Source organism: Panthera leo, chromosome C2 (genome assembly GCF_018350215.1).
Source record: "Panthera leo isolate Ple1 chromosome C2, P.leo_Ple1_pat1.1, whole genome shotgun sequence".
NCBI lineage: Eukaryota > Metazoa > Chordata > Mammalia > Carnivora > Felidae > Panthera > Panthera leo.
The window spans coordinates 56,321,588-56,347,365 of NC_056687.1; positions in this window are offsets into that span (position 1 = coordinate 56,321,588).

A 25,778-nucleotide genomic window follows, 5' to 3' on the forward strand; every position below is an offset into this window, starting at 1 on the left:
AGTCTGGGATTGTGATACCTCCTGCTTTGGTCTTCTTCAAAATTACTTTGGCTATTCGGGGCCTTTTGTGGTTCCATATGAATTTTAGGATTGCTTGTTCTAGCTTCGAGAAGAATGCTGGTGCAATTTTGATTGGGATTGCATTGAATGTGTAGATAGCTTTGGGTAGTATTGACATTTTGATAATATTTATTCTTCCAACCCATGAGCACATAATGTTTTTCCATTTCTTTATATCTTCTTCAATTTACTTCATAAGCTTATATATAGTTTTCAGCATACAGATCTTTTACATCTTTGGTTAGATTTCTTCCTAGGTATTTTATGCTTCTTGGTGCAGTTGTGAATGGGATCAGTTTCTTTGTCTTTCTGTTGATTCATTATTAGTCTATAAGAATGCAACTGATTTCTGTACATTGATTTTATATCCTGCGACTTTGCTGAATTCATGTATCAGTTCTAGCAGACTTTTGGTGGAGTCTGTCGGATTTTCCATGTATAATATCATGTCGTCTGCAAAAAGTGAAAGGTTAACTTCATCTTTGCCAAATTTGATGCCTTTGATTTCCTTTTGTTGTCTGATTGCTGATGCTAGAACTTCCAACACTATGTTAAACAACAGCGGTGAGAGTGGACATCCCTGTCGTGTTTCTGATCTCAGGGAAAAAGCTCTCAGTTTTTCCCCATTGAGGATGATGTTAGCTGTGGGCTTTTCATAAATGGCTTTTATGATGTTTAAGTATGTTCCTTCTATCCTGACTTTCTCGAGGGTTTTTATTAAGAAAGGATGCTGGATTTTGTCAAATGCTTTCTCTGCATCGATTGACAGGATCATATGGTTCTTATCTTTTGTTTTATTAATGCGATGTATCACGTTGATTGATTTGCGAATGTTGAACCAGCCCTGCATCCCAGGAATGACTCCCACTTGATCATGGTGAATAATCCTTTATATGCTGTTGAATTCGATTTGCTAGTATCTTATTGAGAATTTTTGCCTCATATTCATCAGGGATATTGGCCTGTAGTTCTCTTTTTTTTTTTTTTTACTGGGTCTGTGTCTAGTTTAGGCATCAAAGTAATACTGGCTTCATAGAATGAGTCTGGAAGTTTTCCTTCCCTTTCTATTTTTTGGACTAGCTTGAGAAGGATAGGTATTATCTCTGCTTTAAATGTCTGGTAGAATTCCCCAGGGAAGCCATCTGGTCCTGGACTCTTACTTGTTGGGAGATTTTTGATAACTGATTCAATTTCTTCGCTGGTTATGGGTCTGTTCAAGCTTTGTATATCCTCCTGATTGAGTTTTGGAAGTGTGTGGGTGTTTAGGAATTTGTCCACTTCTTCCAGGTTGTCCAGTTTGTTGGCATATAGTTTTTCATAGTATTCCCTGATAATTGCTTGTATTTCTGAGGGATTGGTTGTAATAATTCCATTTTCATTCATGATTTTATCTATTTGGGTCATCTCCCTTTTCTTTTTGAGAAGCCTGGCAAGAGGTTTATCAATTTTGTTTCTTTTTTCAAAACACCAACTCTTGGTTTCATTGATCTTCTCTACAGTGTTTTTAGATTCTATATTGTTTATTTCTTCTCTAATTTTTATTATTTCTCTTCTTCTTCTGGGTTAGGATGTCTTTGCTGTTCTGCTTCTATTTCTTTAGGTGTTATGTTAGATTTTGTATTGGAGATTTTTCTTGTTTCTTGAGATAGGCCTGGATTGCAATGTATTTTCCTCTCAGGACTCCCTTCACTACATCCCAAAGCGTTTGGATTGTTGTATTTTCATTTTCGTTTGTTTCCATGTATTTTTTAATTTTTTCTCTAATTGCCTGGTTGACCCATTCATTCTTTAGTAGGGTGTTCTTTAACCTCCACGCTTTTGGAGGTTTTCCAGACTTTTTCCTGTGGCTGATTTCAAGGTTCATAGCATTGTGATCCGAAAGTATGCATGGTATGATTTCAATTCTTGTATACTTACGAAGGGCTGTTTTGTGACCCAGTATGTGATCTATCTTGGAGAATGTTCCATGTGCACTCGAGAAGAAAGTATATTCTGTTGCTTTGGGATGCAGAGTTCTAAATATATCTGTCAAGTCCATCTGATCCAATGTATCATTCAGGGCCCTTGTTTCTTTATTGACCGTGTGTTTAGATGATCTATCCATTTCTGTAAGTGGAGTGTTAAAGTCCCCTGCAATGACCACATTCTTATCAATAAGGTTGCTTATGTTTGTAAATGTTTTATATATTTGGGGGCTCCCATATTCGGCACATAGACATTTATAATTGTTAGCTCTTCCTGATGGATAGACCCTGTAATTATTGTATAATGCCCTTCTTCATCTCTTGTTACAGCCTTTAATTTAAAGTCTAGTTTGTCTGATATAAGTATGGCTACTCCAGCTTTCTTTTGACTTCCAGTAGCATGATAAATAGTTCTCCATCCCCTCACTTTCAATCTGAAGGTGTCCTCAGGTCTAAAATGAGTCTCTTGTAGACAGCAAATAGATGGGTCTTGTTTTTTTATCCATTCTCATACCCTGTGTCTTTTGGTTGGAACATTTAGTCCATTTACATTCAGTGTTATTATAGAAAGATATGGGTTTAGAGTCATTGTGATGTCTGTATGTTTCATGCTTGTAGTGATGTCTCTGGTACTTTGTCTCATAGGATCCCCCTTAGGATCTCTTGTAGGGCTGGTTTAATGGTGATGGATTCCTTCAGTTTTTGTTTGTTTGGGAAGACCTTTATCTCTCTTTCTATTCTAAATGACAGATTTGCTGGATAAAGGATTCTTGGCTGCATATTTTTTCTGTTCATTAAATGTTAATTTGTGTGTTTTCTCTATTTTTTTTGACTGTATCCTCATTCAAATAGATAATCTGGCTCTGTCCCTCTTTGTCTCAAGGAAAATTTGGCTATTAAAAAAACGGAAGTTTTACCTCCATATAGATTTTCATTTTCTAACAATTTAGACCTTTTGGTGAAATTATGCTAGATGCCCTTGAGGGAGAGGAAAGAGAGAATGAGAAAGGGATTAATGAAAGAGAAGGTATTAATGTTTCTGATGCTGAAGAGTTTCCTCCTGACAGGGGTGTAAGGAGGGGAATCGCTGTAAGATACCTCAGAGGTCAGAGGAGGGACCTTGCTCACTGTCTGTGCTGTGGTGGGGATGTAAGACCTCAGGGGGGAATGTTGTGTAGATCCTAGGCTTGACGAGGATTTCTACATCCCCACTGTGGCACACAGAAGCAGCAAACAGGAAGAAGGTTAGACCCAGAGGGGCCATGTGGAGTATGTCTAGGTGGTAACCACTGGGCAGATGGACAATGACCAGAGAGGTCACCCTTTGTCATTGTGCTACCTAACACCCTCAGATACCCTCATTACTCTAATAATGTTGTGTGTGGGGGGATCACCAGGAATTACTGAGATTGTATTTAAACCCTCTTGGCAAGGGGTGAACAAGAAATCATTAAGGACCTTTATATAAAATGAAGAAATACACTGTTGTGTTAGTTTGCTGGGATGGTAGAACAAAAGATGGACTGGGTCGTTTAAACACAGAAATTTTTTTCATCACAGTTCCAGAGGCTGGAATTCTGAGATCAATATGTCTGCAGGGTTTTTTTTTTTTTTTTCCCTGAGGCTTCTCTTCTTATGTTTTAGATGACTATCTCCTTGTGTCTTCACATGGTCTTCCCTGATGTGTGTCTGTGTGCTAATCTCTTGTTATAAGAACACTAGTCATATTGGATTAGGGCTCACCCATATGACTTCATTTTGCCAAATTATCTCTTTAAAGGCCCTATCTCTAAATACAGTCATATTTTGAGGTGCTGCAGAGTTAGGACTACAATTTAAGAATTTTGGGGAGACACAGTTCAGTCCATAACAACATCTTTTGCCTGCCTGAGAGAAATTGTGGGAAATAGATTTCCTCATGTGATGATGTTACTAACAATGATGTTACTAATTGTGTTATTGTTACTAGTCCTAAATAACAATAGCAGGTATTTCCCTGTTCTAAAAAGGGATTAGGTACTTTGTAAATACTTTACATGATCACTCACTTAATCCCTATAGTAGACTAATGTAAGATATATTATTGTCATTCCCATTTTATTAATGAGGAAGCTAAGGCATAACATATTTCTGTAGTATTTATTTTATTTTTTTAATATACACTTATTTAGAGAGAGAGAGAGAGAGAGAGAGAGAGTACTCATGCACGTGTTCATGGGGGATGGGCAGAGAGAGAGAGAAAGAAAGAAAGAGAGAATACCAGGCAGGCTCCACACTGTTAGCAGAAAGCCTAATGCAGGGCTTGATCTCACAAACCATGAGATCATGACCTGAGCTGAAATCAAGGGTCAGAGGTTTAACTGACTGAACCACCCAGGTGCCCTTTCTGTAGCATTTATAGGCATTATGCTATGCTTCTTCTCAATAATAAAAGTAATATGGTAATTATTAAGCCTGTAAATCATGGCATAATTGATCCTCCAGTTAGGCCAAGGCAAGGAATTTGTTTACAGTGTCCATCCCTGGTTTGTTTTGGTTCATGAAGGCTCTGTTCTATCATTTAACATGAGTAGCAGTCAGAAATGCCAAAGTTGGCTGGCCAGGAACCAGAGATGAGGTACAACCCTTGGAAATACCTTCATTTTTATTCAAGGGTGTTGATAATGTGGCTCTCTACTATCTAGGTTATAGATAAAATACAATGAAATGCCATGAGTCTGTAGCATTAGTTTTTATTTAATAGGTCTAGATGTGGTTTTATAATAAAAATGTCCCCTGACTTAGATCAGTAAGGGTGTGATCTCCTTTCTTTTGAAGTCTTTTGAAGTCTTATTTCTTGGCTTTAGGATCCATCATCCTTGCTCAGTCGGTTTGGTTTGTTCCTATGTTCTTTAAGTGTTGGGCTACTTTGTTGGGATTGTGTGAATCAAAGTCTACAAGAGATTGATTTAGGATGTGTTTTCTTTCTCTAGTCACTACAGGAAAAAGCTCCATTCCTACTCTTTGGCCCTTGTGGAGGAAGGGCTAGACTGTGCCAGCTTCCTTTAGAGTTTGGGACAAACCAAAGAATTGAACATAACGGTAAATCATTTTGACCAGAGTCCTAACCAAGGATGAGCTTTCTTGTGGGAAGTCTCATCAAAATGTAAAATGGTAAAACAAACAAACCTTTCTTAGTAGCATTGGTTGTTATATGAGAACATTGTAAAGTATAAATAATAGGCAAGTAGTGTTTATTATTTCTATTATTATTTTGTTTTTATTCTACTTCTTTGGTATAATGCAATGATGGCAGATTAAGAGTCACTGAAATAAAATATAAAACTGAGACCAAAAAAGAGAATTATGTCTTTGGAATAATGATAAAAAAAATTAACGAAAAGGGTTAGACCAATTCAGCTTAATCTTAGCTGCATTGTAGCATTTCTAGCAAGTTTCTAATAATGTCTGGTTCTACTGAGATCAATTAAATCAGCAATTCTGGAGGTGAGACCCAAGTATTAGTAGTTTTTGAAAGCTTTCCAGGTGATTCTTATACAAATTTAAGTGAGAACCAATGAGATATAGGAAGAGATATCAGGATTAGTCAACTACCAGATGATATAAGTAAAACACCTGAATAACAGTGGATTAAATAAGATAGAAGTTTGTTTCTCTTACTTAAAAAAATTCTGTAGGTAGGCAGTCCAGAGCTGGTATGGTCACTGTATAGTATTAGCAGGTACCCAGGATCATATCATCTCTTTCTCAGCATATGAATTTCCTTCACAGTGTCACCTAGTAGCAAGATTCCTGGTGGCAGCAACTGTTCTGGGATCCGGTGGCAGTTTAGATGGAGCAGCTACAAAGTATCTGGCAGAGAAGATGACATTTGAGTAAAGTTCCAAAGATCATCAAAGGATAAGCCATGCAGATATCTGATGCAAAAGTGTTTGAAGCAAAGGAAGGAAGCAACAAAATCCCTAAGGTAGGAGTGGGCCTGATGTATTTAAGCAAAAGCAAAGACGCAATAAGGGTAGAGCTGAATGAGTGCAGGGTTAGGCAGGAGATGAGAGAGACTGGGGGCAGAGAACATATTGAATATGTATAATAGGCTACTATAAAGACTTCCAGTTTAGCCTGAGGGTAGGGGATGAGACAAGTTGAACAGAGAAGTGACATGATATGATTTATACTTTAGTTTCATCACAATCCCTTCTCATTGCTGTGTTAGAGAATAGGTCTGCTAATTGACCAGGTGGAAAAAGGGAGACTAGTCAGAATGCTATTGCAATTATCATTATGAGAGAGGATGTTGGCTTGGACCATGGTAGCCTTGAATTGGATAAGGAGTAGACTAATTCCAGATTTAGTTAGAAGATGGAGCCAACATCATTTGTTAACATAATGAATATGGAATGAGAACAGCAGAGAGGAGTCAGGATGGCATAAAGGTTTTGGAGTGATGAACTGGAAGAGTGAAGTAGCTGTTTACTGAAATGGGGAAGACCAAAAGAGGAGAAAGTTTGGCTTAAAATCAAGAATTTAGTTTGGACACGTCAAGTTAAAATGACCCTTAGACATTTGCATCAGTTCATTGCTTCTCAGCTGCAAAAATGCTTTGTGGTAAACAATGGAATTCCTTTAAGCATTTCTTTTTTAAAGTGAGAACAGTGTTAAGCTTTTTAAATAAAGAGGGCTGGAGGGACATTGAAGGAGGAAGAGTCTTTTTTTCTTGCCATTTCTGTTCGAGACTGGGCATTGGCAATGTGGATGTGAGGATATCCAGTGGAGCTCTTTCAGCACTGGAACCAGGACTGGCCCGTCTATGACATTGCATTTTAAACCTGCTGGTAACTATTTTGCAGCCTTCTTTTCTGTGGAAACCAGAGTCCTCATACCTTGAGGGCCGTCTTCTTCTGCTCATGCCCTGACTCCCTCTGCAGGTCAGTGGCTGCTGATTACCTGTTCCTACTTGCACTCCAAAGAGTAGCTAGCCTATTGCTTTTCCAGCAACTCCAGACTAGTTCTGGTCTTCTCTTTTTGTTTGGTAGCCTGAACCACATCTTTTCCAACAAGGTCTGAACCCCTTCCAAGTTTGCCTTTCACTGGGTACACATCACCCTGGGATGCCAGAGATATCCCAGTGTTAAGATACCATATGTGTCACAGTTGCTCTTTTAAAATAGCTCATGATTCTTTATTTGAAACTTCCGTCTTCTATCACCTGGTTGGACACAGATTGCTATAACGTCCAATTGGAGATGTGTGCAAGCCATTGGTTGTATAAGTTTGGAGCTCAGAGGAGAGGTCCAAGATGGGGATACACATTTGGTACCATAAATATATAGATAATTGTGGAAGTCATGAGACTTTCTCAAAGTCATGAGTCATATCTCAAAGGAAATGAACTTAGAGAAGAAAGACACAAGACTGAAACTTAGCCCAAAATTTAGAAGAAGAAATAAAGAGGAAGTAGGAGACCTCAGTCTGTTTTCTTAGTAAAGGAGACTGAGAAAGAGTTCTGAGAGACAGAGTGAGCTTTTCAAGGAGAAGAGTGTAATCATCTGTGTTCATTGAAGCCAGTTGGTCAGTTAGAAAAATGGTGGTGAATTGGCCATTGGATCAGGCATTATGAAGGTCTTTGGTGAGAACAGCAGTTTTAGTAGAATGGAAGGACTTAAATTCTGATTGGAGAAGATTCATGGAGAATGGGACAATGAAATCATATAGACAGTGAGTATAGAAGCTCTTTTAAAGAGTTTGTCTATGAAACAAAAAGGAAATATAGATTAATGTAGAGGGGAGACTTATGGGGTCAAGGGAAAGAGGGTCTCATTCTTTTAAGTGATGAAAGAAAAAAAAGCAACATTTTTTATGCTAATGGGAAAGTTCCAGTAGGAAGAAAAAAAATGATGGTGGAAGAGAGAGGGGGAAAAATTCCTGGATTCCTGGAGCAATGTCTGAAACGAGGAGGATTGTGGAATCTAGGGTTGAAGTGATAGTCCCACCTATAGTCACAGGAGAGAAGACAAAGTACCTGGGCACAAATGCTTTTGTGTAAGTGGTGAGAGCATGCAGAAGTATTCAGTTGATTAAATCTATTTTGTCAGTGAAAAAAGAAATAAGGTCATCAGCCCAGATTAAATATGGGGCAGGGGTTGCTATAGGCTTGAGAAGAGAGAATGTAGGACATAATGTATACCTGAGTGGAAAAAATGCATTAAGTAAAGAAACATACAACTCTCAGGTAAATTGAAAAATTAGCAGTCATGGAGAAGTTGGAGGGAAGGTGGTAGAATAGGAAGCACCAGGAATCTATCTCCCTGCATAGACTATTGCTCTGGAGAAGAATCTATTTGATGTAATCATTTTGGAACTCTGGAGTCTACTGAAATCTTGCAACTCCCAGGTGATGGCATAGACAGTAAGTTGTGGTTAACTTAAATTCAGCTCTTAATTCGGTAGTGGTTACCCATCCCTCATCCTCAGACCCATGGCAGGCGGCTATGCACACATTCCTGAAGCAACTTGCATGCTGCTTGCAGGAGCCATTGTGGACAATAAGGATTCTGACCACCAAGATATCAAGGATTTGGGCTCTGACTGCTAATTGCTGCTTTTGACTGCAGAGGTGCAGACACAGAGGCAGGTATCCATTGGTGCACACCTCTCCTCCTCTCCTTCCATTGTTGTCAGTACTACTTCTGACAGCTGACATGACTTCCTGGGGATTAAGAGACTTCCCTGCTTCACTTTTCTCTTTTTACCCCTTTGGGAGCCATATATTTAAGGACTATGGTGTCAGCTTAAAAGCAACCACATATATATACAGGAATTTTGAAAGTCGCCATGTCTGCCAGGAAAAGCACAGAGTCAGAAAAGACCTGAGAAGATCTCTAGTACAAAGACCATGTAACGATCAAACCAAACCAAACCAGCAAACCCAGGAGAAGAAGGAGAATCTGACCTCCAGAGTTAGTCACATTGTAAGATTCAAAGATCCAGTTTTCAACAAAAAAACCACGGGGCATTCAAATAAGTAGGAAAGTATGGCAAATTTAAAAGAGAAAAGTAAATCAGTAGAAAATCCTTGAGGAAGAGTAGATGGAAGACTCACTAGGCAAATAACTGTCATAAAGATGCTCAAAGAGTTAAAATAATGTTGTGGTGATGGTGTACAACACTGTGAATGTACTGAATGTTACTGAACTATACACTGAAAAATGGTAAATTTAAATTAGTAATAATGATAAATTTTATGTTATATATATTTTAGCACAATTTTAAAAGTCAGTGATTTGAAATAGAGATCATAGGCATGAAATTAAGGTGAGAACCTTCATTATGGTTTTGTGTCTTTTCTGTAATCCAGTTTAGTTGTGTGGATGCAGGTGCAGAGCCAGTGAAGGTGTGAGTTTCCCAAGGTAATAAGACAATAAGGTGACATGAGGAATGGATCAAGGAGTTAGGAGTATATGAAGGATGATTTTAATGACTGTTTGTGGAATATAGGCTGATGGCTAAAACTCTAGGCATTAAGATCAGGCTGGTAACAGAAGGAAATAGGAGACAGCAAAATAGCTCCTTCCCTTTGGACAGACTTCCTGGAAGAACCAGATACTTACCATTTAGTGAGCAGACATAGTCATGTGCTATACATAGGTGTTAAGGGATTCTAGAAAATCTGTTCTTTAATTCTGAGGAACAATGTGCCATGCTAAAAACATACTATTTGTTAGGGAAGAAAGGAAGAATGCATGTAGAACGCAACTACCCTTTTCTATCACCGTATGAAATAATGTCCTGTGTAATGAGTCTCTTTGGGAAAAGACTACAGAGGAAGTTGTTGTAGCCTGGGGAAAGGCAATATTCTCCTTTAATCAAAGCTAGGCCCAAGGCCATTTTGGCAAAAAAGTGTGGGTGAGACAACAGTATTTTTTTTCTCAACCATTCATCATCTTCTTTCTTGGGCATGCTTTCCTTTCAGGTCATAAGAATCTTCATGTATTTTCCATCCCTTTACTTATAGAAGATTTTTTCAGGAAAGGACTTGATAAGACCAACTTCATTATGGTTTAAATGATTGATAAAGTTTAGAGTTACTCATCTGAACAGTGTAAACATTTTTAAAGGAGATGAAACCTTAAGCTAACAGTGAATGACATCTCATTGGAGACAGTTCCTAGCTTAGGAAGCAGAAATAATTTAAGGGATATGGGGAACTTTCTGTAGCTTCTGTAATAACACCATCTTGGCAATCCCTGTCTGAATGTTCCTGAGGATTTCACTGGCCAGAGCTACATCATTCAGTCTTTCAAACTGTCAATCTGGCAACAGTTATTAAATTCAGTTTGAGACCAAATAAAAAGGAGCATTTTGCAATTGGATTGAATGAAGGTTAATAGCATAAAAGATTCAGAAATCACGATCAGATAGCTGTGGGATTCCTACTTCTCACAACTCAATCAGTGAATGCTAAGAAGTTGAGTTAACCTCATGGCACGCAACAGAATTGGCCCAGGACGTGGTTTTGCTTGTGACAGGAGCACATTTCCTTTTATTCTCATTGAATAGCCAAATAGAATTGACTGATGGTTTTCCACATGCCACCAAGAGATATCTTAGCGCATCTGATAGACTACAGAATAGGAATGCTGCTTAACATGAATTTTATTGCATCTCAGCACCTGCTCCAGCCAACAGTCATTACTATCTAGGAGAGTCTGTGCTCAGATGATCATTATTCCTGTATCTTTGCATTTGTATTCTGCTGACTACTGTGCAAGCTAAAATTGACAAATGGAGGGACTTATTGTGAGTGGCAGAAACCTGTGGCTGCATGTCCTTTGCAAGCCTGGAATATTAGGAAAGGTTGAGGAGGGGGTTGTTTATGTAATTGGAATCACCATCTAGATATTCCAGCCTTTCTGTCTCTCTCTCATTCAGCCTCCTCCTTTCCCATCCTCCCTACCCCATCTCTATCACTCTTGTCCATTAATTTTTGTGAGGATTTTTATTTTAATATGAGATAGGGAAAATATCATGTAATAACCAGGATGGAAATGTTCAGGCCAAAAATCCAAATATCTGATCAATCAGATAAATGTTAGAAATGTAGAAACCATGTGTTATAGTTAGGGATAATATTCATTCAGGATAATCAGACCAGTCATTGACATATTGAAATACCTCCTTACCAAATGTTGTGTATCTATTGACCCATGCTCTCTGAATATATTCTTGCCACAAAGTCCCTTGGCCGGGACCCTTAAGGGTCCTAAGACCCTCAAAATTACCTCAATATCTAGAAAGTAAGAGTTAGATCTTGGAATGGCTGGAGGCCAGAGGAAGCAGCTCCTTATCTAATCTGATTGTTCTAAGCCTCATCCCATCACTTGTTAACTGCTAGAGTTTCTAACTCCTAGAATGTCCTTCAAAGACAAACTGAAAAGGTTGCTGTAGGGTAGGAAAGATAAAATGAGCTGCTCCTATGTAATGTATTGACCGTTTGTTCTTAGGTACAAAACTGGACACTTAGCCCTCTTCGGCCTTTGGTGAGAAGCTAAATCAATATTCTTTTGCTTATCAAACTGTTTTTTAGGCAGCGGATAGTGACTCTATTGGAGTAGATGAGAAAAAGCCAAAGGGCATGCTCAATCCACTAGTCAAGGACCCCTGCAGATTCAATTCATCATGTGTGGCCTGTGGTAACCCTTGCAGTCTTTGCTCATTAACCTGTAAAAGGGATTCACTACTGCATATCATCATTTGTAGGTGTCCTTTTATTGAGAAGGTCCCTGAAGATCCCAGAGGGATTCAAATTTTACCTTTTGGATATTTCTTCCCTCCAGAATCCAATAGGCATAAAAATGTTTCATATCTTTAGCAGGATTCATGTCTTTTCAATCATAGTTAACAATGGTATTCTTGACAGAAACTGCATCCTCTGCCACTTTATTATGTGCATTTCTTTGAACCATTTGTACGCTGTGTGTGATTGGATCTGTACAGATTAAAATAGCACCGAGAGAGCCAATTTAAGGCTTGGGATGAGTGAGCCCAAGCATTAGAGACATTCTGGCACACATATACATCGTAAATCCTATTGTTAAGTTTGCAGTGGGTGTGATGGAATGTGCAGCTCAGGCACTTTACCCTCGTTAGTGCAAAAGTAAATTGTAAGGGCTCTCACAGAGCTCCAAGGGGAATAAAGGAGGAGAGGGAATGGAAAAGATTTTCTGAAATCTAATAGCTATCTCTCTTGGTATCCCCAAGATGCAATACACCAGTAAAAAAGGCTAACGTGTTTGCTGATTATAGCCTTGTATACTAATTAAATACATGGTATTGTGTAGTAAAAGAAAATCCAAATGGCTTTCAGCACATCCAAAATGGAATAGGAACTAGAAACAAACCTTGTCTAAACAGTTCATTGATGAGATATGGTAATTGATTGGAAATTGCTATAAAGATAGGCTCATGATGACATGTTTTGGAATTAAATATCTATTTTCCCTCCAAATTCATATTGTTAAATAATAAACATATTAACCTTATATGTTTATCTGTTAGTGCAATGGTTCTTAACTTTGCAGGGACATTAGAATCTCCTGAGGAGGTTGAAAAAATACTGATATCTTGGTCCTACCCATAGAGATTCTGATTTATTTGGTCTGGGCATCAGAATTTTGTAAGTCTCTTTGGTGAATTAAAAAAAATCCAGATTTACTGAGGTATATTGGCAAATAAAATTGAAATGTATTTAAAGTATACAACACGATGATTTGATATATGTATATGTTGTGAAAGGATTCACCTAATCAAAATTAATTAATACGTCCATTACCTCACATAGTTACTTTTTTTTTTTTTTTGGAGGGGGGTAACACTTAAGATGTAATTCTCTTGGCAAATTCCAATTCTGCAACACAGTATTATCAACTGTAGTCACCATGATATACATTAGGTTTTCAGAACTAACTCATCTCATGACTGGCAACTTACAACCTTTTACCAGTTTCTCTCTGCTTCACCCAACCCCCAGCCCCTGGCAACCATCATCCTATTCTCTGTTTCTATGAGTTCAAATTTTATTTTTAGATTCCACGTATAAGTGATACCATGTTGTATTTGTCTTTCTCTGTCTGGCTTATTTCACTTAGCATAGTGCCCTCCACATTCATCCATGCTGTGAAGTCCAGATCGAGAACTGTTTTGAAACATTTGGTTTAGAGTAAGGTACCTTACTGAGACAAATGCTGTCAGTGAGACGTCGTTCATTTATAGCTGTATATTTTTAATATATATATATATTCAAACTATAAGTGACTCAGGAAATAATTTTTAAAACTCTCAAAGCTTAGAAACATTCCAATTAATAGATTGAATTTTTCATGCAATATATCTAGAAATATTGTTTCATAGCTTAGTTTAAAATTATAGTGCATAAAGTTTATAGGAATTCAGAATTGTATTTGGATTTTATACTATCTTTAACAAAGCAAAACTTCCGAGTACACACAGTTAATAGTTTTAATGGAAAATGTTTTTCTTCAGGCACTTAGCAAGATTAAAGGTATTTCTATATAACAAAGTAGTATTTGTTTCTCATTGGAAGAGAGAGACAATAATCTCTAGATAGAAGATAATAGCAGCTGCATGCTGATGAAGGTTTGACTGATTTGATTGCAGTTAATTAAGAACCTGGGAGTTTCTGAGAATCAAACCTGCTTTATATCAAAGGTGATGGGGATCATTTTGACACTTCAAACAGTCTCTGAGTTGAGTGAAGTCTGTTGGATTTTTGAGGTCAGAGAAAGGCTTTGATGCAATTATTTATCATTGCTTGGCTACTAGCATGAAGAATAAATTCAATTCATTAGTAACTTAAAACACTATTAGTGAGGCCTATTTAAGGCATCCATTAAAAGCATTATGGGACATTTTTTTCTTCTTCCAGAAACAAATCACCTTTCTTGCCTATCTTTGTTAAATAAGACTAGGAACAAAAATGTAAATATTTAAACTGATTTTTCATTCTTTAATAAGACAGTAAGGTTCCAAGGTTACACATTCCTAGGTGGCCCTCATCTGCCAGGGACCTACTTCCATTATAGCATTTCTGAGGAAAAAGGTTATTAAGAGAAAACTGTGTACCAGTTTATACTGGGGAATAGCCTGATGGTTGCTGGACAACACTGTCTTCATGTTCCCAGTAGGGTTTTTTAGAACTCAAAATAGCATTTTTTTTAAATTTGTTTGTTTTTGTTTTGTTTTTTATTCATGAGTTTCCCCTATGTTTTTCTTTTTAAAATTGAATTATAATTGACAAACAGTATCATATCAGTTTCAGGCCGACACAGTAGTGATTTGATATTTTTATGCATTTAGAGATGATCACCATAATAGGTCTAGTTACCATATGTCACCATGTAAAGTTGTAAAGTTGTTGCAAAATTATTGACTGTATTGCCTATGCTGTATATTATATCTCTATGATTTACTTGTTTTATACCTAAAGGTTTGTATCTTGCTTAATCTCCTTTACCTATTTCTCCTGTCCCCTTATTTGCTTACTATCTGGCAACCACCAGTTTGTTCTCTGTGTCTAAGAGTCTGTTTTATTTTGTTTTGTTAATTCATTTTATGTTTTTAGATTCCACATATAAGTGAAATCATATTTATATTTGTCTTCTTGGCTTCTTCCACTTAGCATAATACCCTCTAGGTCCCTCCGTGTTGTTGCAAATGGCAAGATTTCATACTTTTTATGGGTTGAGTAGTATTCCATGTTACGTATATATGTGTGTAACGATAATAGCAGCTGAATGCTGATGAAAGTTTGACTGATTTGATTGCAGTTAACTAAGAACCTGGGAGTTTCTGAGAATCAAACCTTTACATCAGAGGTGATGTGGATCTCTCTCTCTCTCTCTCTCTCTCTCTCTCTCTCTCTTTCTCTCTCTCTCTCTCTCTCTCTCTCTCACACACACACACACACGCACACACACACATCAATTTACCTTCTTTATACATTCATCTATTGATGGACACTTAGGTTTCTTCAATATTTTGGCTATTGTAAATAGTGCTGCAGTGAACATAGTGGTACATATATCTTTCTGAATTAGTGTTTTTTTTCTTCATATGACTACTCAGAAGTGGAATTGCTAAAATGTATGGTAGTTCTGTTTTTAACTTTTTGAGGAACCCCCATTCAGTTTTCCATAGTGGCAGCACAAATTTACATTCCCACTAACATTTCATGAGGGTTGCCTTTTCCTCACATTCTCACCAACATTTATTTCTTGTCTTTTTGATGCCTCCCATTCTGATAAATGTGAGGTGGTATCTCTTCGTGGTATTGATTTACATTCCCTGATGATGAGTGATGTTGAGCATCTTTCATGTTCCTGTAGGCCACCTGTGTATCTTCTTTGGAAAAATATTTATTCAGTTCCTCTGCCCATTTTTTAATCAGGTTGTTTTTTGATATTAAGTTGTACAAGTTCTTTATATATGTTTGCATATTAACCCCTTATTGGATGTATGATTTGCAACTATCTTCTCCCATTCAGTAGATTGCTTTTGTTGTTGTTGTTGATGGTTTCCTTCACTGTAGAAAAGCTTTTTAACTTGATGTAGTCCCGTTTGTTTATTTCTGCTTTTGTTGTCCTTGCCTGAGGAGACCTCTCCAGAAAAATTATTGCCAAGACCTATGTCAGAGAGCTTACTGTCTATGTTTTCTTCTAGGAGTTCTATGTTTTCAGGTCTTATATTTCAGTATTTTAACACATTTTGAGTTTATTTTTGTATATAGTGGAAAAAATTAGACCAGTTTCATTCTTTTGCATGTGGTTTATCCAGTTTTCTCAGCACCGTTTTTGAAGAGACTGTCTTTTCCCTACTGTATATTGTTGCCTCCTTTGACAAAGATTAATTGACCATGTAAGTGTGGGTTTATTTCTGGGCTCTGTCTTCAGTTCCATTGATCTATGTGTGTGTTTTTGTTTTGGCACCAAACTGTTTTGATTATTATAGCTAAGTAGTATAGTTTGAAATCAGTGAAAACTAGCACAGTTGTTGAATGCAGTTCCCTAATACAAGAGATTTTTGATTTATGAATAGTTGTGAAACAAACCCTGTTCATTTTACATGAATCTCAATAAAAGCTATTGCAAGGCGTTTTTTATAGAGCTGGTGTTACTGTACCCAAAGTAATTCTTTAAGGGCAAAGTGAAGCCCTAAGGATTTTTCTTTCTTTCTCATAATAAATTCTATATTTTATTTACTCAGATTATGTGATGCATAATTTTGTGCATTAACCTGATTGTGCTAATGGATGCCCAGATATCTGGTAAAACATTATTTTTGGTGTGTCTCTCAGCATGTTTTTGGAAGAGATTAGCATTTGGATTGGTAGACTAAGTAAAGAAGATTGCCTGTACCAATGCAAGTAGGCATCATCTAATCATTTGAGAGCCTGAATAGGGAATTAAAAAGATGGAAGAAGGGTGAATTTTCCCTGTTTGCTTGAGATGGAATACCCATCTTCTCCTGCCCACAGATATCAGTGCCCTTGATTCTCAGACTTTTGGACTAGGATTGGGATTTAAAACTATTGTAGTCTTTGGTTCTCAGGTCTTCAAACAGGCTGAATTATACCACTGGTTTCTTGGTTCTCCAATTGCAGATGGTAGATTGTGCAACTTCCTGGTCTCCATAATTTGCTTCCTATAATGAACTTCCTTATGCTTATATCTATATATATTCTATTCTCTTTCTCTGGAAAACCCTGACTAATATAGCTTATCCATCAAAGAAATGAGGAACCTTAAAAATCATCCTGTACCAAAACTGAAACAGGAAGAAGTAGAAAATTTGAACAGATCCATAACCAGTAAGGAAATCAAATTAGTAATCAAAAAACTTCCAAAAAACAAGAGTCCAGGGACAGATGGCTTTCCAGGGGAATTCTACTAAACATTTAAGAAAGAGTCAACATTTATTCTCTTGAAGCTGTTCCAAAAAATAGGAATGGAATGAAAACTTCGAAACTCTTTCTCTGAGGCCAGCATTACCTTGATTCCAAAACCAGACACCCCACTAAAAAGGAGAACTATAGACCAATTTCCCTGATAAACATGGGTGCAAAATCCTCAACAAGATATTAGCCAACCAAATCCAAGAATACATTAAAAAAATTATTCACCACGACTAAGTGGGATTTATACCTGGGATGCAGGGCTGGTTCAATATCCACAATTAACATGATTCATCATATCAATAAAAGAAAGGACAAGAACCATATGATCCTCTCAATAGATGCAGAGAAAGCATTTGACAAAATACAGCATCCTTTCTTGATAAAAACCCTCAAGAAAGTAGGGATAGAAGAAGCATACCTCGAGCTCATAAAAGTCATATATGAACGACTCAATGCTAATATCATTCCAATGGGGAAAAACTGAGAGCTTTCCCCCTAAGATCAGGAACAAGGCAGGGATGTCCACTCTCACCACTGTTATTCAACATAGTATTGCAAGTCTTAGCCTCTGCAGTCAGGCAACACAAGGAAAGAAAAGGCATCCAAATCAGCCAGGAGGAGGTCAAACTTTCACTCTTTGCAGATGACATGATACTCTATATGGAAAACCCAAAATATTCCACCAAAAAACTGCTAGAACTGATTTATGAATTCAGCAAAGTTGCAAAATATAAAATCAATGCAAGGAAATCTGTTGCATTCCTACACACCAACAATGAAGCAACAGAAAGAGAAATCAAGGAATCAATCCCATTTACAGCTGCACCAAAAACCATAAGATACCTAGGAATAAATCTAACCACAGAGGTGAAAAATCTATACACTGAAAACTATACACAGCTTATGAAAGAAATTGAAGAAGACACCCCCCAAAATGGAAAAAGATTCTATGCTTCTGGATAGGAAGAACAAATATTGTTAAAATGTCGATACTACCCAAAGCAATTTACATATTCAATACAATCCCTATCAAAATCACACCAACATTCTTCACAGAGCTAGAACAAATAATCCTAAAACTTGTGTGGAACCGGAAAAGATCCTGAATAGCCAAAGCAATCTTGAAAAAGAAAACCAAAGTAGGAGGCATCACAATCCCAGACTTCAAGCTATACTACAAAGCTGTAATCATCAAAACAGTATGGTACTGGCACAAGAACACTCAGATCAATGGAACAAAATAGTGAACCCAGAAATGGACCCACAAATGCATGGCCAACTAATCTTTGAGAAGGCAGGAAACAGTACCCAATGGCATAAAGACAGAGTCTTCAGCAAGTGGTGCTAGGAAAACTGGACAGCGACATGCAGAAAAATGAACCTAGACCACTTTCTTACACCATACACAAAAATAAACTCAAAATGGATGAAAGACCTAAATGTAAGACAGGAAGCCATCAAAATCCTCAAGGAGAAACCAGGCAAAAACTTCTTTGACCTTGGCCACAGCAACTTCTTACTCAACACGTCTCCAGAGGCAAGGGAAACAAAAGCAAAAATGAACTACGGGGACCTTATCAAAATAAAAAGCTTCTGCACAGTGAAGGAAACAATCAGCAAAACTAAAAGGCAACCGACAGAATAGGAGAAGATATTTACAAACGACATATCAGATAAAGGGTTAGTATCCAAAATCTATAAATAACTTACCAAACTCAACACCCAAAAAACAAATAATCTAGTGAAGAAATTGGCAAAAGTCATGAATAGACACTTCTCCAAAGAAGACATCCAGATGGCCAATCGACCCATGAAAAAATGCTCAACATCACTCATCATCAGGGAAATACAGATCAAAACCACAATGAGATACCACCTCACACCTGTCAGAATGGCTAACATTAACAACTCAGGCAACAACAGATGTTGGCAAGGATGTGGAGAAAGAGGATCTCTTTTGCACTGCTGATGGGAATGCAAACTGGTACAGCCACTCTGGGAAACAGTATGGAGGTTCCTCAAATAATTAAAAATAGAACTACCCTATGACCCAGCAATTGTACTACTAGGCTTTTATCCAAAGTATACAGGTATGCTTTTTTGAAGGGACACATGCACCCCCATGTTTATAGCAGCACTATCAACAATAGCCAAAGTATGGGAAGAGCTCAAATGTCCATTGACTGATGAATGGATAAAGAAGACGTGGTATATAAACATACAATGGAATGTTACTCAGCAATCAGAAAGAATGAAATCTTGCTATTTGCAACAGTATGGATGGAAATAGAGGGTATTATGCAAAGCGAAATTAGGCTGTCAGAAAGACAGATATCATATGATTTCATTCATATGAATTTAAGATACAAAACAGATGAATATAAGGGAAGGGAAACAAAAATAATATAAAAACAGGGAGGGGGACAAAACAGAAGAGGTCTTAAATATGGAGACCAAACAGAGGGTTACTGGAGGGGTTGTGGGAGGTGGGGGATGGGCTAAATGGGTAATAAGCATTAAGGAATCTACTCCTGAAATCATTGTTGCACTATATGCTAACTAATTTGGATGTAAACTAAAAAAATAATAATAATAATTAAAAAAAAATCATCCTGAATTTTGTCTTGTTTCTAGGCTAATAGCATGTAAAGCTTGTACATTGTAGGTACTCAACAGAGGAATTGTTGAATGGAGAGAAAGAGCAGTAAGCCATGACTTAGAGAAATAGAGGGGAAAATGGTGATTATCCACAAGGGGCCTTCACAAATCTACTACCATTTCTTTTTCTTCTAGTGAGATACTAAGCCTTCACTGTTCTTAATCAGACCATTCCTAAGACACAACATGTGCTACTTCTCTGTTTCCCTGTATTTGTAAGTAACTGTACTCAACACTGATTTCTTTTGTTCTTTCGTGTATTCCGATATGAGGATTTTGAATTCCCTTCCCTCCTTATCATCGTAAAATTTTAAAAGTTGGCTTGGGGAGTCATGAGATAAGGATTTAAAGAATGCAGCACAGGACATATCACCTGGCAAATGCTTAGTAAACAGGTATTATTATTGTTATATATAATATCATAGTGACCACATCTTATCTATTTCTTACTTTAAATCCAAGTAAACTGCAGTCCTGTGAGTTAAGAAATTTGCCTAAGATAAAATTAAGAGCTATACCAGACGTGAAATCAGACACAGGTTCTTCTGAAACTTAATCTAATGCATTTAAAGCATATGGTATGAACTTTTTGCTTAACTACATGCTAACCTGTGACAGAGGCAGTGTCATGATTCTTACCAAATCTTGTTTCATTTTCCTCCTCCTGGGAATATAAGACTATATTTTTCAGTCATCCTATGTTGGGAGCATGGATTAACCTCTGGACAGTGGGATATGGTTAGAATGGATTTAAGCTGGTTTCAGGACTTGAGCTTAAAATACCTTGTATGGTCTCATCCCTCAGCTTCCTTTTCTCTCCTGTGGTGACATTGTGTTCCAGATGCATAGCTACATAATGGCAGGAACACACATTCCCTCAGTCATAACTTGAAGCAGAGCCTTTGAGGAGAACAATCTAGCTTTCACTGGTAATAAGAAAAAATAAAGTTTGTTGTGTTAAGCCACTAAGATTTATATATATATATATATTATATATATATATATAATATATATATATATATAGAAATATATATATATATTTCTATATATATATATTACCACAGCATAGCCTGTTCTATCTATATAGCTTGTGACAAGCTGTGGACTTTAATCCAAATGTATTTTTATCTACTATGCAAATCTCATTTGTCCCTTCTCTTTTCAATGGTTAAACAACCCATGACTACTTTTAAGGAACACTGATTAATTTTCCCCATTTTTTAAAAAAAATTTCTGTCTTCATTTAACTTCGTTATAGGTAAATTCTGACCCTTGGCAAATTTCTGATGGGTTCTTTGCCTCAGTTTCCTCAATATGAAATACAAATAATGTTTCTCTATTTATTACTCAAAGCTGTCAAAAAGATGAATGAGTTGATAATTATTAGAAAAGTAGTATGTAAACATAGAGCATTACATTATTATTAGGTTATTCTCATAAGAGCAGCAAAAAGTGTTTCTGTGCTGTAGATCTGGGAAATGTTATGAAGAAAAGATTTATGATTTGTTCGGCGATTTTTTTTTTTTTGGTAGAATTGGAATAATTCCTTTAGGTTACATAGATAATCTACTTATCTTAAAACTTGAAGGCATCTTAACATGTCCACATGAATATTTAAAATATTTAAATGCTTTAGGGCACTGATATTAAGAATGTTATATGAGATAAAGTGATTGATATAAAGAAAAGCATGGGTGGTTTTTCATGCAGTTTCATATTGCAGTACAAGAGTGCAGTTGATTCTAGCCTAGACATGAATAAAAAATAGTTACATACCTAGAGGCTTAGTGAACCTTGTAAAAAATATAATATGAATAATGGTTGATCCTGCAAGGAGACCAGACCTTAAAAATTTAATTCTTGATAAGGAATATGTCATATTTTAAAGGAGAGTTACTATTTAACCATAATTAGTCTTTAAACTGAGGTGATTTTGTAAAATATTCTTTGTACTCTTCTTGAACCATAAATTAATTATGCAAGCTATATTTATTTTTAACTTTGAGACAATTGTAATGTGTCCTCATATATATTTAATCTATAATACATTTAACCATATCAGTCAGGGGTTAAAAATAGAGTCATAGGCTTAATCACAAAATAATAGGGCCCTTGCTTTATACACCCACCTGATTTGTAGATAAGTTGACTTCCCTAAAATTCCTTTCAAATGATTTTGATAATCCTTAGATAATGTTCAATATATGCTCCATTGACCCCTGCACTTGGCAACCAATGACATTAGACTTTTCTCCTCTTCATCATTGGCTCACTGGGTGATATGTTCTGTTGTGGTATACAAAGCAGGAGCCAGGCTACTAATGAGCCTCCAGATGCCACCTGGTTCTGTCACTGATGTCTGTAGACGTGCTATAAGGTTGCTGATGTATGATGCTTAGGCCACTGACATTTGCACAGTGCTCTTTGTATCCAGTGAGACCTTGGCATGGAGAGGCTTCTCCAGCCAATACTGCTGAAACTATCATGGTGGCAAGAGTTCTATTACTGTTGGTGACAGCCAGGATCTCCACTTAGGCTGATGATGGCTAATATTGAGGGTGACACTTTCATGACAGAGATGTGGTGAAATATCTCGTTCAGGTTTTTCCCTCTTTTGCTGTAGTTCCTTTTACTAACAATTTAGGTATGAGTCCTTATAACAAGGCCTGGGCAAAGAACAGACCTAATCATGGTCTGTGACCATAATCCATCTTTCAGTCTGATTCTTGCCCTTTGTCCCGTGACAGACCTCAATTCTGTCTTCCTTTTGGGAATTCATAATTATCATTCAACTTTCTATATCTTTGGAATCCTGAAAATGATGTGGATATATAATGATGACTGGACAAACGGGAAACTGAGTAATGACTAAACCTCATCCTGACCCTCTGGAAAACTATGTTAAAATATATAAATTAGCTAGAATCTCAAGTGGGGCTTCCTGCTTTCTACTCTGTACATGTCTCTTGGATACACTTTCTTATATAATTAGATTGGGGGCTATTAGAAGAATGTGGGAGTCAGGGAACATTTATTTGTGTGTATGTCTTAAAGATGGGTGATATATGAATGTTAATTGGAATTACTCAGCAAACCAGTCAAGGTTGAAGGTACAGGAGGAGACTTGGAGAGCCATTGCAGTAAACTGCCAGATACAGGGGAGGCCTCCACAAGAGCACTAGGCATAACCAGCCTTTGATAGCAGGATGAACTCTTGTACTCTCTTTCTTACATTAGGTGATCACACAGCTAGAGCTTTGCATGTAATTTTTCTATTCCATATTTGCCAAGCTCATTTCTATATCCTCCAGATGCTAGGCAGTAACACCTCTCCCTCCCCCATTTGGTATAGATGCTCGTCATTTGTGTTCACCAGCATTCAAAGGATATTTTTAACATGGAGCTTTTCGTATTTTATTATAATCAGTAATGATTTGTGTCCTTCTCAGCTGCTCCTACTAGGTTGTAAACTCCTTAAGGACTTTTTCTAATTTGTTTTGTTTTTTTATTGTGGTGAAATATACATAACATAAATTTAACATTTTAACCATTTTTAAGTGTTCATTTATGTGGTGTTAAGTGCATTCACGTTGTTGTGCAACCATCACCACAATCCATCTCCAGAACTTTTTTTTTCTTTGCCAACTGGAAATCTGTGTCCATTAAATCTTAACCCTCCATTTTCCCATTTTCCCATCCCCTAGCCCCTGGCAAACACCATTTAATTTGTTTTTATAGTTTCAGGGATGAACAAAGTACCTATCATATAATAGGTGGGCAATAAGTGTTTATTTGATAAATAAGTAAAGGTACCCATTAATGTTTTTTTAGGTTTTCAGTGGATTATGGGCCAGTGCCTTTAAATTTGGAATGAATATCTCATCTGTACATTAGTCAAATGAAATTTAATATATCAAAATTTATTCTAATCACATTATGCCCTTATTTGATGAAAGAATATCATGATTAAAGAAAGGACTGAATAAAAGTGGATGACAGTCAAACTCAAAAGATGGATACGTGCAAAACAAAGCATTCAGATCATTAAAAAACATAAACACAAAGGAATTCAATTATTGGTAACCTTTACAAAGTAAGTACAAGAACAAAAATAATCACTAGTTTCAGAAAAATGCCAAATAAATGACAGTGTCAGCTATCATAATTATGGAATTAGGGCAAAAGAAAAAGATTACACAAGTTCAGCTTTTGTTGTTGTTATGGTGACACTGTTATTCCATGATTGGGTTGCAGATGTTTAGAAATGGCGGTTAAAAAAAAAAAAAAAAAGACGTTGAACCCAATCAAATTATTTGGTTTTAATGAACAATTAGATTGTTGTTTGGAAAAGTAAACAGAATTACTTCACAACTCTATAGTGCTTTCTTTAATTCGTAGTTTGACAAACATAACAGAGCTTGAAAGCAACTACCTATGAAATATTTTGAACACAGTGGTGCTCTTGATGGCATCATATTTACTGGAATTAAAAATAAATAAATAAAAAACATGAGCTGAGTGTCATAAGTGTAGTTGCAATGATAATGAATGACCACAGGAAGAACAACACATTCATGTTAGCTTTGGTAGAGGCTGGGTTCCCCTGTTCCCCTATGTTTGAGGTTAATAGATGCAGATTGACATTAAGGATGTAGTGTCAACTCAGCTTTCTTCAGAATACAGGTTAATCTCTCCAGTCATGCAGAGAAAAAATAATCTAAACCAAAGCGTCAGTTTCCAGGTATAAAAGTCAAATCACATGAAACTGACACATGTTTCCAGTGATAAAATGAGAAAAGCTGGTCGAAGGTTGGAGTGTTAGTGGGGAAAGAGAACATTTACAACAAAGTTATGTAACTATATGGTTTCAACTGGATTCCTTCCAGTTTCACAGAAGTGTTTTTATAATGTGAAATAATGCCTTAAAATTTAGAAAGCCATGTAGCCTTTAATTTGGGAAATGATTTAGACCATTTAATAGTACTAAAAAATAATGTAGAAGTAACAGGTAGTGTTGAGATGCTGGGTTTTAAATGGCGGGGTGGATTTCAGTTTTGTTGCTTACCAACTGTAATGCTTACTCTAAGATCTTTAACTTTTCTGAATTTTAGTGTCCTTTTCTGTAAAATGAGGAGACTGAGCTCGATAACTGAATTAACCACAAAGGTCTATGGAATTTATAAACAGAGCAGACATTAAATTGTTATTTCTTCCTTACATCAATTTCATCAAAGTTGGGAAGTGGCATCAGATGTACGATATTGAATCTACTGCATTGCCTCTGAATTTACATGTTGTATATGTTACAAATGATTTCAGCTCTGTATATCTGGCTTATAAAGTATTGAGTTATCAACTTTGATTGACACACTTAGGTTCATTAGAGAGCTCACATACTAGGACACACAGTAGAATTGGGTTCTATTTTTCTTAATTCTGAAAGACAATTTATAGTGCAAAGATTAAACACTTTTTCTTCCTGAAGATAATGAGAATTGATTTCTTTACCCCCAATCAAACTTTCAAGTTCCAGGAGAGGAACTTTTTAAAAAAAATTGGCTTTTAAATCTTGTAGTCTTTCTGAGCCCCCAAGGGTAAAAAGGTATTATGCCATTTAAATGATAGAAGACTGCGTACATCTCATTTTACTCTCTTGTACAAGTAAATACTACTTCAGGGACCTTATCTTTAAAGCAAAAGATTCATCTCAATCTTTACCTTAGTGAAGTTTATAAAGATTGAATGTAGGGCTGACTTGGCATCTGAGAAACCCTGAACATTTGTACAGGAGGCCAAAGTTTTTTTTTTTTAATTAAAATGCACATTTTCTGGTTTTTAAAATTATAGTTTTAACTTGTCTTCATTATGCCACTCAAAATTCCTTATTTTTTAGATCTCTGGTGGAGTTAAATGATAGGGAAAAAAGTCTGGAGATGAATATGTATGCATGCTGTTTTTAGAAAGTTCTAAAAGATTTCTCTTTTGCCATCCCACTATTGAAACATGTAAAACCAAGTTTAGTGTCCACTTGAATTGATATGCTCATTTCTGGTGATTAGTAGCTTTTTTTTTTTTATGCCAGTTCTTTAGAAGTATCCTCTTCTTAAAGTTAAGCAATGCCTTCCTCT